At 35.3% G+C, this 17210-nt stretch overlaps 1 protein-coding gene and 1 non-coding gene across 2 annotated transcripts in view; one reads left to right on the forward strand and one right to left on the reverse strand.

The window, feature by feature from the left end:
* Dlg5 (Discs large 5) overlaps positions 1-17210 on the forward strand; it is a 390290-nt gene that overhangs the window by 143079 nt on the left and 230001 nt on the right. The window lies entirely within an intron of this gene.
* On the reverse strand, positions 12759-12865 carry LOC136859351 (U6atac minor spliceosomal RNA). Its single transcript, XR_010858986.1, has one exon. It is a non-coding gene; the product is annotated as a U6atac minor spliceosomal RNA (small nuclear RNA).

The following is a 17210-nucleotide window of genomic DNA, read 5'->3' on the forward strand; positions in this document are numbered from 1 at the left end:
AATTAACATAAGATTGACAACATTAAAACAAACAAATAATTCAAGAGAAAAAATATAAATGATTTCTACAATAGAAAACAGTCGTCAAGGAAACATTTGTACAATATTCCATAGAGAATATGTCCTAATGAACATTCTTTTCTTAATAATTCATGAAAAGAGGTCAATTTATAAATTAAAAATTATACGATTTATAAGTAATTGTCGAAATGAAGAAATCCAGATATCACAGTGTGGCTCTTATTATTAATGCAGATGAAAATATAACTAATGCGTTCTTCCTTGCTGTCACCTATAGCTTCAACTGAGGAGGAATAAGTTGTAGGGCTATCTGAAGGTGGAGAAATTCCAATTCTTTTTTCGTGATCTTTCTCAAGCATTTTCAAATATACTAGAATTTGATAATATAATGGATTCTTATATTCTACAGCCTCATTAAGGTTATCATTTTTCTTTACAAGTTGGTCTAAAAAAAAGAAACATTTTTTAATAACAATTCGTTTAGTACAGTTGATAAAGACCCGTCATCACGTATTCAGATGGATCTTAAAAAACTATTAAAAAGCATGTCTTTCTTGTTTAATGAACATGATGTGCAAACATTAATAAATATAAACCCTAGACTCCCGACTGCGAGAGCACTGCTGAAATTACATAAACAAGAAGAACCGATTAGACCTATCATAAATTTGAAAAATAGCCCCATTTATAAAACTTCTAGATTTATACATAATTTCTTCTCAGGTAAATACGTATTTCATTGTAAAACACCTATCAAAAACTTAGTGGATTTTTGCAATCTAGTTAAAGATTTTAAACTTGGATCATCTCACACGACATGTTCGTTTGACATAACCAACATGTATACAAACATTCCAATAGAAGACACTATCAGAATCATTAAGAATAATTTAATGAAGAACAAATTAGTAAGCATACCAGAAAATGAAGATTTTATTAATGTTTTAAAATTCGTGTTAAATCAAAATTATTTTACGTTTAATAATAAAATTTACCGACAAAATGGACTCTCAATGGGAGCCCCAGCATCAGGAATATTGGCTAATATATACTTAGACTATTTGGAACACACGAAAATTATTAATCAAATAGAGGGTTTGGATTTTTGGACACGTTATGTGGACGATGGTTACGCTATAATAGATAAGAGACTCACCGATAGCAATAAAGTTTTAAATATATTGAATAATTTGGATTCCAATGTAAAATTCACTTTAGAAGAAGAAGTTGAAAAATCACTGAATTTTCTGGACATAGTCACAACAAGAGAAGAAAAAGGATTTTCTTTCAAAATACACAGAAAATCCACTTTCACACTGACCACTATCAAGAACAACTCGTTACACCCTGAGGCACAGAAAAGATCAGCTTATTATAGTTATGTTAACAGAGTGTTTAGTATTCCTTTATTCAAATCTGAAAGGAATAAAGAACTGTTGTTTATCCGACAAGAAGCCCTCTTGAATGGTTTCAACAATAACATGATTGATAAAATAATTAATAAATTTTCGGAGAAGCAACAATCTAAATTAGCAATCGAACCTAGTAAAACTGAAAAATACATCAAGTTCACATATAATAATCCAAACATACACGTAATAACAAATTTATTTAAGAGAAAAAATTTCAAAATTGCATTTTCCACCAATAACAATGTAACCGTTAGTCGGGATAATTACGGTTACACATAATAATAATAAACATAATAATAATAATGCGAAATAATATGAGTAAGGAAGTAGTAATATAAAACTTAATATTAATAAGGAGATTGTAAATAACGCTGTGGCGGAATATTCATATCGAAATGTGACGAGTATCTTTCGATGTGCAAAATTAAACCAAATTTAGGGAACACTTACAGGCCTAAAAATGACAACTAAGAAAGGATAATGGAAGGTGCTAGGAACCTACGAGGTCCATGGGGGAGAAAAGACTTACATGAAGCACCCTCTATCATAACAGAGCAGCAGATACTTTACACATTTGACAAACGGAATAATTACGAAACCAAAACACAAATGAAAGGATAGTTGATTAAAAGACAGAAGAAAGACTTTAATTTACGAGAGCGAGACACGTTGAATATTAAACTTTGAAAATTACAGCAAGCAAGAAAATACCGAAACGCAAAGGAATAAAATTAAATCAAACGAAATCAGAAAACATTGATAATAACATGAAAAGAGCACTGAAATAACACTTACTTCGGAAAGGCGGTCGGATGGAAAATGACGCCGAGCATACGCATCATTTTTCCAAAGCCGGCAAGAAGACCGGATGTGGCTTGATTACAATTAACCAATAAGAAACCATTTCCACTAGATTCTCTTTCGCCAATGCATTCGCATGACCTTATATGGTCATTTCCTGGCTACAGACGCTAGATAAATTACATCAGTAACCGGGCGAGTTGGCCGTGCGCGTAGAGACGCGCGGCTGTGAGCTTGCATCCGGGAGATAGTAGGTTCGAACCCCACTATCGGCAGCCCTGAAAATGGTTTTCCGTGGTTTCCCATTTTCACACCAGGCAAATGCTGGGGCTGTACCTTAATTAAGGCCACGGCCGCTTCCTTCCAACTCCTAGGCCTTTCCTATCCCATCGTCGCCATAAGACCTATCTGTGTCGGCGCGACGTAAAGCCCCTAGCAAAAAAAAAAAATTACATCAGTTATTTCAACATCCATAACCGCGCGTGCGGTATGGGCTGTTCCAAATTAAAGCACCTTTACATTTTTTAAATGTTACCAAATTACATCATGATATACAAATAACTTTATCACTCTTGCAATGTTAACAATCCAATCTTGAGGTTTTCTTAAATTACATTTTACTAGTTACATCATTTCAGAATCAAAATACTTCTTGCATCTCGCAATGTTCATACAGTTCAACATTTCTTGCCTATTGCCTAGAAGAAAAATTATTACACACATATTTCAGCTACATAAACAAATATTCCAGCAAAGTCCAGGGTTCTTATTTCTTCATTTCTCAAAATATTACAAACAAAATAAAATCCTTCAGATATGTTAAATTAAAAAAAAAACTTTTACATTTCCAAACTCTTAACTTCTTGCAACACACAACATCCAGTTCCAGTTCTCTATCCCACCACAGCTTGCAAACAACATGAAACATAGTACTGTATTTTCAACCATAATACAATAAATCTCTCGGAAGAAGATAAATTTGTTGATTCGGGAATATATAAACTCACAATGCTCTGAATGCAAGAATACATACATAGGACAATCTGGACGCAATTTTAAAGTTAGATATTTTGAACATGTGAATGCTGAAAAACATAGAAGATTCTCAGCTATGGGATCACATGACTGCCACAGGTCATAAATTTACCAACATAGAACAAGACCTGACCATCATAAAAAATTTAAAAAGGGCAGCTTAATGAACACACATGAAGATCTATACATTCATTTAGACCAACTTGTAAAGAAAAATGATAACCTTAGTGAGGATGTAGAATATAAGAATCCATTATATTATCAAATTCTAGTATATTTGAAAATGCTTGAGAAAGATCATGAAAAAAGAATTGGAATTTCTCCACCTACAGATAGCCCTACAACTTATTCCTCCTCAGTTGAAGCTATAGGTGACAGCAAGGAAGTTTTTGACACACCTATATCCCCTGCTCCTCCACTTCCTCAGGTGCAAGAGCAAGAAAGAATGCATCATCAATATTACACCCGGCGCAAAACTGTGAAAGAATGACAGGAGTTACTGTTCCAAAGGAAAGCAGGCTTAATAAGAATTGACAACTAGGAATTAGTTATATTTTCATCTGCATTAATAACAAGAGCCACATTGTGATATCTGGATTTCTTCATTTCGACAATTACTTATAAATTGTATAATTTTTAATTTATAAATTGACCTATTTTTTCATGAATTATTAAGAAAAGAATATTCATTAGGACACATTCTCTATGGAATATTGTACAAGTGTTTCTTTGACGACTGCTTTCTATTGTAGAAATAATTTATATATTTTCTCTTGAATTATTTGTTTGTTTTAATGTTGTCAATCTTATGTTAATTTTAAGGACACTTCCTCTAAAGTATTACTTTGTCAATTTATGTATTTTTCATATAAACATTGTTATGTGGCTGAAGATGTTGATAATATACGAAACATGTACCACTTTTAACCATTAAAAATTGCCTTAAGCAATCATTGTATCGACTAGGTGGAAAATAAATAAATACTTAATTGTGAATCTATTGAAGTGTGATACGGACCATGAAGCTGATTTTATGTAAACCATTTCCATCATACAAAGTAACTTGCAACAACATAGTAAACTGAGTAAACTTATAGAAGAATTCATCAGTCTGATTAAATTTACATTAACAATAATTATTTGGTTTTTAACGAAATAATATATCAACAAAATGGACTTCCAATGAGATCCCCTGCATCGGGCATCATGGCAGACATTTACCTAGAACATACACACATCAGCAAAATAAAACACATTTTTTTCTGGACCAGGTTTGTCAATGACACCTTCACAATTTTAGATGGAAGACACACCAACAGCCTAACCATTCTTGAGTCCCCATATACAGTTCATATTGGAAACAGAATCCAACCGTTCTCTAAATTTTCTGGACTTAACGGTCACCAGAGATCAACACTTCCTCACTTATGACATTTACAGGAAACCTACACAAACTGTCAACACTCAATCCTCCCCAGCTCCCACAAGAAAGCAGTATTTTATAGCTTTGTCCACAGAGATTTTAGTATTCCATTATCTCGTTCCAACCAAAAAAAAACAGAACTAGACACCATCAGGACAGTTGCTCTTTCTAATGGGTACAACAAAAGGTTCGACCAAATCATATCTAAAATCCATAACAAACCTAAATCTACTCTTATTAAAGAAAAGAAACAAAAGGACAGTTTTTCAGTTTTTGCCTTCAACAACGATTCTGTTTACCAAATAACAAACCTATTTTAAAAACACGGGGTAAAAATAGCATTCAAAACAACCAACAACAATCGTTCTCATTTCCACAATCCAGGGACCGTGAATAAATTGGGCAAGTTTGGCAAATCAGGCATATACAGATTACAGTGCCAGACTTGTTTAGCAAGCTACATTAGACAGACAGGACGGAGCTTTAACACCAGGGACATCGAACATATTAATGCAGTTAAACATAACAGACATTCAGCCATGGCAATAGAACCAGCTTTTGGGTGGTTAGGCCGTGTGCATAATGCAGAGTTTCGTCCAGACGTGCCATTTGGACTCATCAGCTGGAATGGCACGCCCCTCCAGGACTCTGCATAGCAGAGGCAGACCAAACTGTGTGGCCCCGCCGAGTTAGCAAATCAAGTTTGCTAACCTGCTAAAGGAGAAAAGATTTCTCCGTTCAAAAAAATGCTCCCCCATTGGAGATACAACATCAACATCATGGGTCTACATATGCACGAATCCAATCATAAATTTTCCGACATATTCAAAGACCTGCAAATAATTGAAACCATGGAAAAGGGACCCCTGCTTAGTATCAAAGAAATGTTTTACATATCGTTAGACCAACAAGTTAATTTTAATCATAATCTGAACGAATCCACCGAAAAAACAAACATTCTTTACGAGGCCATTCATCCCCTCATCATCAAGACATATCTAGACAGAACGGCTCGACAACAAAGCACTTCCCCTCTCTTGCACATCCCCTCCACACCTCAACCAACCCAAAGAAAGCCCCACCCCTTGCCGCCTCATCTCCCTGCCCCCTCTCCTAGCCAACAATAAGCAACACACACACACACACACACACACACACACAGTTGAACAGATCGCAATCCACTCGTCTAACGGCAGGTCAGCGCGAGCGGGAACAGAGCGGGTAAGTAATACAAATATCATTTTACAATTTAACTCGAACACACACAACAGTTTCTCATTTCTTTCTTTTCTTTTTCCTCAGACACTCACCTTCAATGCGCTTTTCCATAAGCCAAGGCCATACTATCACCATTGAGCCCTTCCCGCGTCCAGGTACGACACAGCCGTAATATCCCGACAGCCAGATGTAATCTCAGGATATTTCTTGACATAAGAAAAATATCTAATTTTTCTTCTTGGCTAGGCTTAACGTGAATTCAGAGAAAAGGTAGGGACCGCACGCAACAATCACCGATGAACGTCTCCATCCTATCGCATTCAAGAGTAAATTCATCACTGACTGCTTAACACTGACGCAAATCGTATGATAAACACCTTAAAAACTAAGTCAATCTACTCTCAACTGCTACAAATTATCACTCACTTTATAAGAAAGTAATGAGAAAACACATTTATTAAATTAAGCAAAAATTAAAGAATTAACTCGTGTTACTAAGAACTTCCACAATCATTGATTAAATTCAATAATAATTCATAATATTTTACATTTAAGTCAGCGCTGGCTTACTAACAAAAATAAAATAATATAATGAATTCACTATTTCTGAAATGAACTCAAGTTTCATCATTCATATTCATGTTTGAAAAATTAAATAATTCATTCAAATCGATCATTGTACCATAATTACTTTGTAGTTTAAAATGGAATCGATAAAGTCTAAAATCTTGCTATCTGAACGAAGTTTTTCTCTGATGAAGAAATGTGTTATGATGACTGGCGTGCTAAGGTTTCCATCCTTATTGCCTTCTTAATCACGGCTCCTAGTTTACTATCTTTTCATTTAAAATTATTACATGAATTATAGATCAACACTCAAAATATAAAATAATCTATCTCACTATTCTATCTAAATAATTCTTAATTTACTACTATACGGCTCAATATGCATCCTTTCGCTACGCTTATTTTTTAATATATCATGTGCAAGTAATTCAATAAGTATTTACGTTATGATATCTCGGTACTATTTATATTCATCGCTTCTAAAATCTGTATTGGTTTAACACATATGTTACGAGAACATGTCATAATATACTTTTTTTGCTAGTTTTACGTCGCACCGACGCAGATAGGTCTTATGGCGACGATGGGACAGGATAGGGCTAGGAGTGGGAAGGAATCGGCCGTGGCCTTAATTAAGGTACAGCCCCAGCATTTGCCTGGTGTGAAAATGGGAAACCACGGAAAACCATTTTCAGGGCTGCCGATAGTGGGGTTCGAACCTACTATCTCCCGAATACTGGATACTGGCCGCAATTAAGCAACTGCAGCTATCGAGCTCGGTACATATATTTTAATATTAAAAGCTGTACTTGACGTTACACTAACTCTCTAATCTCAACTATACGTAAATATCCACCATTCATACCTTATTTTGTGTCATTCCCACGGTGTATCTCTTTCCTTGTGCTTGCATCGCCTAACTGATCCAATGTATGCATACTTCAGCATCTACTATCCATATATACGTCTTATAATCACCGTAACCCACATTATCATACACAAATTAATTCATACATCTTCTTTCTTCATTATAAAACCTTCAATCAATTCCATTTCATTTTTATCAATACCACTTTTCATCATTCATAACCTCTTTCATAATAAATGCAATTACTAAGACGTACCATTCTTCTTTCTGTAAATACTCCTTTAAATAGATCAATTCTCTTCCAATATTACGATGCTTAACCTTAAATATTGTGTTCGTGCATTTAACAGCATTACTTTACAAGGAATAACTAGACTATATCTTTCACTTCCTCTTATGCGATCCACCTGTGACGTAATCATTGACTGAATGGTTTCGCGAGATCCATAGATATTATTCACCATACGATAATCTTTGCATTCAGCTGTTAGATAGCTTCTCTTCCTACTCGTATTCTCAATTACCTTGGTAATTCACTTATTTCATGCATAGCCATACTCCACGAGATATCCATCTAATTATACACTAACTTAATATAGTATTAGCAGATTAAATGTAAGGCAGTTCACTTCAGTGTTTCACTTGCACTCTTAAATATTTCACACTTAGAATACTCTATACTAATGCATATGCCTAGCTAAACCGAGAATTATAATACTTATGGCAAACACTTAGCTCGTCTTTCATCATATCAGCTGTCAGTTGCTCTCCTCCTGCTCGTCACATCGCTGGTTCATTGGCCATGGTTTGAGGTTCGGTCGGATTCCTCATTTCATCTTAGGTAGGGTCAGCTGGTTGGATCATATCTCCGTCCAGGTTGGTCCATCTGGATGCTTAGCAAGTCGTCTTCTTCTCGGAATAACTGCCAATATAATCAAATCATGTCGACAAGTAGATGTTCATTTTCAGTTTTTCTTAGAGTAATATTTCTTTTTTTTTTTTTTTTTTTTAATATTCTGTGAGTCTTCTCCTGCGTTCTAGTTAACCAGTTCTCTAAATCTGCATAAGATCTTCCGTCTTGTCTTATAAAAATCGTTGATTTTTTAAATTATTTGTTTTCTAAAAATGTTATTCCTTCCTCGATTCTTCTTCTGACGGAGTAATTCTTTCCTATCCTTTTCTTCTTTTACGACTTCCAATTAATAATTTCCGATGTATCGCTAATCTTGCGCCACGGGTCTATCAGTGTAAGTATTTAAATAAATTCTCGTATATCCCGCTGTCTCTATATTTTTCACAGTGTTTCTGCAATTATCCTGCCGTCTTCTCTTAATTTATAATAATTATTTTTCAAAACTTCCGCTGTAATTTTGATTATTTCCCTTCTTCGATGCAGCAACAGCAGTTTGCTTCCTCTCGTCTCGAGTTCAGTTTTTCAAGTATATTTTTCAATAATATCTAATATTTTACTTGTTTTATTGAAACAATTCCCCTGACATTGCTCTGTTCTGCACCGCCTTTGATAGGTAGTCGTTCCAAGTTAATTATGGCCTCCTATTGTATTCATATGTCAAGACTTTCTTGTATACTCTCTTGGGCCTGAGTGCTCTATACCTTTCCTGGACGTCATTTTGGAACACGTCCGAAAATGCAACGAGCACACCATTCTACATCAACAACAATAGTTGATGACAGTTACAACTGCATAAGCAAGTGTTCCATAATGAAGGATGTTCCCCCAGCTCTTCAACCAGTTTAAATCTACCAATAGGTTTATTCCATACTGTCCTAAAGCACTGCAAGATTACGTAAACTAAAACCAGCAATTTCTACATTTATTAAATATTTCATTGTCAAACATATTTCATTTCAACTGTCATATATTCAAGTTGAGTGAAACAGGACCGACAATTATATTCCTTGTTCCACAAACACACGGCAATAATTTTAAATCAGATCCAAGAACTTTCTTTAAATACCAAGCATTTCAAGTGAATGTATAATTTCAGCTGATTCATGTATCCATGTAGATTAAAGGTCCAACAAGTCTATTCCGCATTCTTCAAACACACGTGCAGTGTTTTAGCCCAGATCCAAGAACTTTCAATGATTGATAAGTCTATGCCAAGTTATACAAACATACGACAGTATATTTTACCCAAATCCAAAAATATTAAAGTGCCATGTGTATCGATGTATAAATTTTCATATCAATATGTATATTTTCAACTACGGTAGTGTATTTGTTTCCAATAGATTGAAACAAGACCAACAAGTCTATTCAGTGTTCCATGAACAGACGAAAGTTTTTTAAACCAGAACCAAGAACTTTTAAGTGCCAAGTAGTTCATGTCTTTGTACATTTCATTTTAATGTATATACATTTCATCCAGTTTAATTAGATAGAAACAAGACTATCAAGTCCAAGAACATTCTTAAAGCGCCATGTGTTTCATATCATTATGTATTTTATGTCGATTTGTGTATATTTTCAACCAGTGCATATGTTTCCAGTGTTCCGTGTTCCATGAACACATGACAGTTTAAGCCAGAACTGTAACTCCCAAAAAATAATAAAAAATATATAAAACAAAAATAATCATCAGTGACTAAAATAAGTGTAAATAACAAGACAGTGGGCACCACCTGTAAAACAATTACAGGAATATGTAACTATGTAGAGCAATGAGTAACTCCCTCTCCCAAGGCGACGGTCATCAGGCTGACGAAGCTCCAGACTTACTTTATAACCTTACCTGTTTATCCCTGAAATTAGATGTAGGTAGCATGCCAGGTTCAACCTCACTCCACTGATAAAAGATTTACTGCAAGTTTGATACCAGTACTTTACTCCCAAAATAATAAACAAAATATAAAAAATACCACAATAATCATCACTTAAAGAGACCCCCTCCTGATTGCCGTCCACAAAGGCAAAGTACAAACAACTACGACCAACATTAATCATTACTTCACGAGACCTACTCGTTTATACAAAGTATGTTACAAGTGTTTATTTATATATCCACCTATTCAATACAGAGAGATCTTTTTAGAAATTAAATATTATTATAAAATGTTAAGGGACATGTTTCGCCCATATTAAGGGCATCATCAGCCTCAAATTCAAACCTGTATGGTGAAAAATCAGGATCCTGATTGCTCTTACAAGCCATAAAAAGAGGATATCATTATAGGTGTCAGTCTAAACATACAAAATATTAGAATGTCCTTGGCTAAAATTGCAGTATCAAGCTGCATGTCATAAGTTCACATGAATATACTTTCCGGAGCGTTGAAAAACTTGTTGGGGTAGGGCAGTAAACAGCTCAGTCTTTATAATGAAACAGAAATGTGCCTCCTTGAAGATGATAAGAAAAAGCAAAGCTGATACACTGTTACAGATGTCAATATCGTATGTTGTGATAAGAAAACAGATCTCTTAAATGGCTGTTCAGCTGCCTATAGTCTATTTAACTGGCTGAAGGAGTGAAAGTCGAATGTGTTATGATAAGATAACAGTCTTCCTTACATAATTGTGGGAGCAAGGAAAAAGCATTCGGTTGTCTATAGATGTATTTATCTTATTTGAAGGATAAAAGTCGAAGGTTTATCGACGTTGATAGAGCTCTTTGGTGTGAAGTCTGTAACAAGAGGAGAGTGAATGCTTAGGAAGGTATTTTTGAAGAGAATGTGGGTTTAAAGAAAGGTAAAACATGGAAAATGTATAAAAAACACTTACCCTTTCGTCTGTGAAGATGTAAATCAGTTATGGAAAGGTTAGTTGAAGAAAAATAACGTTATGTGTAGGTTCATTTATTTATTTGACTGTTAATGCAGTTGCTATGGTAGCGTTGAATGACTGACACTTGTACTTCTGGTATTGTATCGATGTGAGATTGGCGGAGGAGGGTGTGGTTGAGGGGAGGGGGTAGGCGGAGCGTTAAGTTTGTGTGTTGTTGGTTGCGAGAGATTTACATGGTCGGACAGGGAGGGAGTCGTGTTGGGTTGCGGGAGAATTGTGGGGGCGGACATGAAGGGAGTCAAGTTAGTTAAAGTAGTGGAGATTCTAGAAGATGTTAACTTAAGATTTTTAAGAATGTAGTTATGTTTTGAATTTAGAGTTTGCAATAATTTGGGTAAACTTTCGTATAATGGATTCTTGACACAATTGCACAATAGCAGAAGTCGAGACGAATATTTCAAAACTTCCTCTTGAATTACAAAATGACACTAGATACGAGATAAAAAAGAAACTTCCAACACTAATTGAAGGTTTAAATAAAGACGCTATTCTCAATCATTCAAAATTAATTAAAGAGGTTAAAATCAAAGTAAAAGATAACATAATAGTAACTAAAGCCGATAAAGGAGGGCTACTGTTTTAATAGATAAGAAAGATTACATTGAAAAAACAAAAGAATTTTTCACAAATGAAACTTACACAATAGTCAATAAAGACCCCACAATAAGAATCCAACAAAATTTAAAAACACTATTAAAGAATTCCACATTTTTACTAAATGAACAAGAACAGCAAAAACTAATCCTTATGAACCCTAGAATCCCCACAGCCAGAGCATTGCCTAAATTACGTAAGAAAAACACACCCATACGCCCAATCATCAACTGTAGAAGTAGTCCGACATATAAAACCTCAAAATATATCCATTATTTTCTAAAAAGACATTACAGGTTCAACAATAAACCCCCCTTAAAAAATTCAATAGACTTCTGCGAAATTTAAAAAAAATTCTCCTTACTACCACATCACATTATGTGCTCTTTTGACATTACTAATATGTATTCTAATGTACCAACAAAGGAAACTGTAAATATTATCGAAAACAACCTCGCAAAACACAGCAACCTCAGCAAGCTTGAGTTAGAAGAATTCATAAAAATCCTAAATTTTGTGCTAAAAAACAACTATTTCACCTTTAATGGTAAAATTTACCACCAAGATGGCCTAGCTATGGGTGTTCCCTTATCAGGCATCTTAGCTGACATCTATTTAGATTCTTTAGAACATCATAAAATAATAAATAAAATAAAAGGCCTTAGCTTATGGCTTAGGTATGTAGACGACACATTCGTAATAATCAATAAAGATCTCAATAACAGTACCGATATTTTAAATTATTTAAACAACCTAGACCAAAATATAAAATTCACCAAGGAAAATGAAGTCAGTGGATCCTTAAATTTCCTAGATCTCACAGTAACTCATATTAATGGCAACTTCGATTTTAAAATTTACAGAAAACCTACTCACACCCCATTAACAATCAAAAATACTTCTTTACATCCTAACTCCCATAAATTGGCCACATTTCACAGTTTAATTTACAGAGCTTTAAAAATCCCTCTAACACCCAAGAACCTTCAAACAGAACTAAATTATATAAAGGATTTAAAAATGTGGTCAAGTGCTGACAGGTCAGCAGTGCCTCAACCAATATGTGTGTAATTCCATCCTTGTCTAGGGGAGTGCTAACCGTCTCTCCTAATGGATATAAACCTGAAATGATTAACCGTTTAATAAATAAGGTCAAATTCAAATTAACAACAAACCTCATCCCTGACAAACCCAAAAAATCCAAATTCGTTACCTTCACCTACAATAATCCAAACATTCACTAGATCTTGAACCCAATAAAAAACAAAAATACCAGTATAGCTTTTAGAACAACAAACACTAACCAAAATTATTTTTTAATCACAACACAGTCAATTCAAGCAAAAACATTTACTCAGGATCAGGCATATACAGGCTCACATGCACGCAAATGCAACGCCTCTTACATTGGTCAAACAAGCCGGAGTTTTCAAACTAGGTACTTAGAACACTATAATGTCATTAAGCACAATAAATTTTCAGCAATGAGCTCCCATATGAAAGAAACAGGACATCACTTCACAACAATAGAAAGAGACCTCACAATTATTAAAAGAGTAGACAAAGGAAAGTTGATGAATGAACTTGAAACCATCTATATATTTTTGGACCAACACTACAACAAAAATCTAAACCTCAATGATTTAATTGAAGTGAAGAATCCATTATACGAAAGTTTACCCAAATTATTGCAAACTCTAAATTCAAAACATAACTACATTCTTAAAAAAATCTTACGTTAACATCTTCTAGAACCTCCACTACTTTAACTAACTTGACTCCCTTCATGCCCGCCCCCACAATTCTCCTGCAACCCAACACGACTCCCTCCCTGTCCGACCATGTAAATCTCTCGCAACCAACAACACATAAACTTAACGCTCCGCCTACCCCCTCCCCTCAACCACACCCTCCTCTGCCAATCTCACATCGATACAATACCAGAAGTACAAGTGTCAGTCATTCAACGCTACCATAGCAACTGCATTAACAGTCAAATAAATAAATGAACCTACACATAACGTTATTTTTCTTCAACTGACCTATCCATAACTGATTTACATCTTCACAGACGAAAGGGTAAGTGTTTTTTATACATTTTCCATGTTTTACCTTTTTTTAAACCCACATTCTCTTCAAAAATACCTTCCTAAGTATTCACTCTCCTCTTGTTACAGACTTCACACCAAAGAGCTCTATCAACGTCGATAAACCTTCGACTTTTATCCTTCAAATAAGATAAATACATCTATAGACAACCGAATGCTTTTTCCTTGCTCCCACAATTACGTAAGGAAGACTGTTATCTTATCATAACACATTCGACTTTCACTCCTTCAGCCAGTTAAATAGACTATAGGCAGCTGAATAGCCATTTAAGAGATCTGTTTTCTTATCACAACATACGATATTGACGTTTGTAACAGTGTATCAGCTTTGCTTTTTCTTATCTTCAAGGAGGCACATTTCTGTTTCATTATAAAGACTGAGCTGTTTACTGCCCTACCCCAACAAGTTTTTCTACGCTCCGGAAAGTATATTCATGTGAACTTATGACATGCAGTTTGATACTGCAATTTTAGCCAAGGACATTCTAATATTTTGTATGTTTAGACTGACACCTATAATGGTATCCTCTTTTTATGGCTTGTAAGAGCAATCAGGATTCTGATTTTTCATTCATACAGGTTTGAATTTGAGGCTGATGATGCCCTTAATATGGGCGAAACATGTCCCTTAACATTTTATAATAATATTTAATTTCTAAAAGGATCTCTTTGTATTGAATAGGTGGATATATAAATAAACACTTGTAACATACTTTGTATTTACGTACATTTCAATACGGACCTAACATGAGAATTATAACATGTAACCTACTCGTTTGTCGTTTACAAAGGCAAATATACACACCACTAACAACAACCAAATCATTACTTCACGAGACCTACTCGTTTGTCGTTTACTAAGGCAAATATACACACCACTAACAACAACCAAATCATTACTTGACGAGACCTCCTCGTTTGTCATTTACAAAGGCAAATATACACACTACAAACCATCAATAAAATTATTGATACCATACATACATTTCTTAACATACCTCCAGGTAAGAGTCGCACTGCACTCTACTTTTGCAGATCAAAAATCGTATTCTGGTAGAGAAAAGTACGACGACTTTCTCTACGTACGGATGCAACCTTCTTTACGAAGTGCATCCCTAACCTTATTTACACACTTCATCGACGTCTTGAGTTCTTCTCTAGTGCCGCACAGGTTGGTGTAACGCCTCAGGTTTCTGCAACTGAAAGTGGATACTCAGCCGACGATTTCCTCGACCAAGAATCAGCTCTGTGCTCAAACACACATCCACTACCGAATCTCGATTCTGTACGCATCACCCCATCCACTGTACATAATCTCGTCGAAGAATTGTAGTCCAACTATTATACAGAGTTGGAGTTACAAATAAACACTTAAGTAGCGTCTTTGACCTAACAGCCACCAGAAACTCATTAGCATTAGCAACATATAGCGTGCTCACTCCGAAAACGATACTCAAGAACAATACAACATCGCCTAGGACTATGCGCAAAGTAACTCCCGCGCGCCAGTCCGAGTGAGAAACGCACAGAATCAGAGACAGAAACACAATCAGAAACAGCATTAGAATCAGGATCCGAATTAGAATCAGAATCCGAATCAGAATGACTTGCCGCACACGCGTACCTGCCTATATAGACTTTCTGCACATGGTTATTGCGTCCTGGAAAGTTTATAGGTAGTAACGCTCTCACAGGCACTTCTTGACGCGTCACTCAGTCAACCCAACCTCGCTTAAAACAAAACCCTCGTATTGGCTATCGTGCGTCTGATGTGACATCGAACGTCCACGCACGTACATCCACATTGATCCACTCCAATTCTTCAGCCTATACTACCTGCCGTATCCCGTGTTTCCAAGCCACTTGTTGCAACACATCCAACTGACTTGAACCGTTCTTCCCGATATAGTCGCAGTTTTCTCGGTTGCACAATCCTAACGGCTAGGCCATATTTACAGACTCTTACCGAAACGGAAATTTATAGAAAATATAATGATGCACATATGCAATATTCCCTAACTACACATTCTTCTTATAATATTACATTTTTACACTCTCAATAAACAAAATTACATGATTTTAACATTACAAACTATATACGAAAATTTCCTAACCTAAAAATTCGGGGATCGTACATATGTACGGTTACAGAACTAAGAACTTTTTAAGTTCCAAGTATTGCTTACCATGTGTACATTACAATTCGAGGTGTTTGTTTTGCAACCCATTGATGTGTTTTCAGGCAATTGCCATTATGTATATAATTTTTTTATTATGATTGTTATCAGATTCCCCTTGATTTGATATTCATCAAGAACTGATGATGACTCCAAGGGAATCAAAACCTGTCTTTGCCCAATGAATTTAATATATTTTACTATGTGTTGAATTGTGGAACATCCCTCAAACTCTTATCATACATAAAAAATGTGGACAAAACCACAAAAAATGGCATTTGCTGATTTTTTTGCAAGAAGTCTGTAACAGCGACTACCCCTCTGTAGATGGTGGGAGATCAAATTTTATTGAACTACCAGCCAGAATTTTAACACATGATATTGTGATTGAAATTTATAGCTAAAAGTTTACTTCTGTGAAAGATGTAATTTTCTTCAAAGTGTCCATTCTTAATTAATTCATTCATTAATTTGAAGGTCGTTGGGTTTATACCCGGTAATCCTGAACCATACGTTATTGTCAACAGATTAATACTAAAGATGGAAGACATCTACTTCAGTTTCCTACTAAAGTTTTGAATTCCTGGGATTTAATCATTTGACTCCACGTATTCATATTCTAAAAATGGAGACATAGTTATGCTCCTTAGAAATCGGAACTTTTCCCAATGGCTCCTAAACGAAACCAGATTAGGGCCTAGATTGTTTCGATTGTTAAGGTTTGGAAATAATAAGTAGAGATAATGCTGGACAGAGAGCTCCAGTCCCTCAAATTGATTTAACAACATCTGATAAAACATTTCCATTTTCTTTCAAGAGGCATCAATTTCCAATTCATTTGGCATTTTGAAACACGATTTATAAACCGCAAGGGACATGAAGGTCTCTGTTTACGTCAGCCATGTCCAGTTAAATGTCGCAGTGTCAAGAGGGTGATATTTTAAAGTTGCAATAGTACATACAAGTGGCTGCGTACGTAGCTGTCGGCTTACATTCGGGAGATAGTGGGTACGAACCCCACTGTCGGTAGCTTTGAAAGTTGATTTTTGTGGTTTCCCATTTTTACACCAGGCAAATGCTGGGAATGAACCTTAATTAAGGCCATGGTCACTTCCTATCCCATCATCACCGAAAGACCTATCTGCGTTGGTGCGATGTAAAGAAAATAGTGAAAAAAGAGT

This window comes from Anabrus simplex, chromosome 1 (assembly GCF_040414725.1).
Source record: "Anabrus simplex isolate iqAnaSimp1 chromosome 1, ASM4041472v1, whole genome shotgun sequence".
In the NCBI taxonomy this organism is placed as follows: domain Eukaryota; kingdom Metazoa; phylum Arthropoda; class Insecta; order Orthoptera; family Tettigoniidae; genus Anabrus; species Anabrus simplex.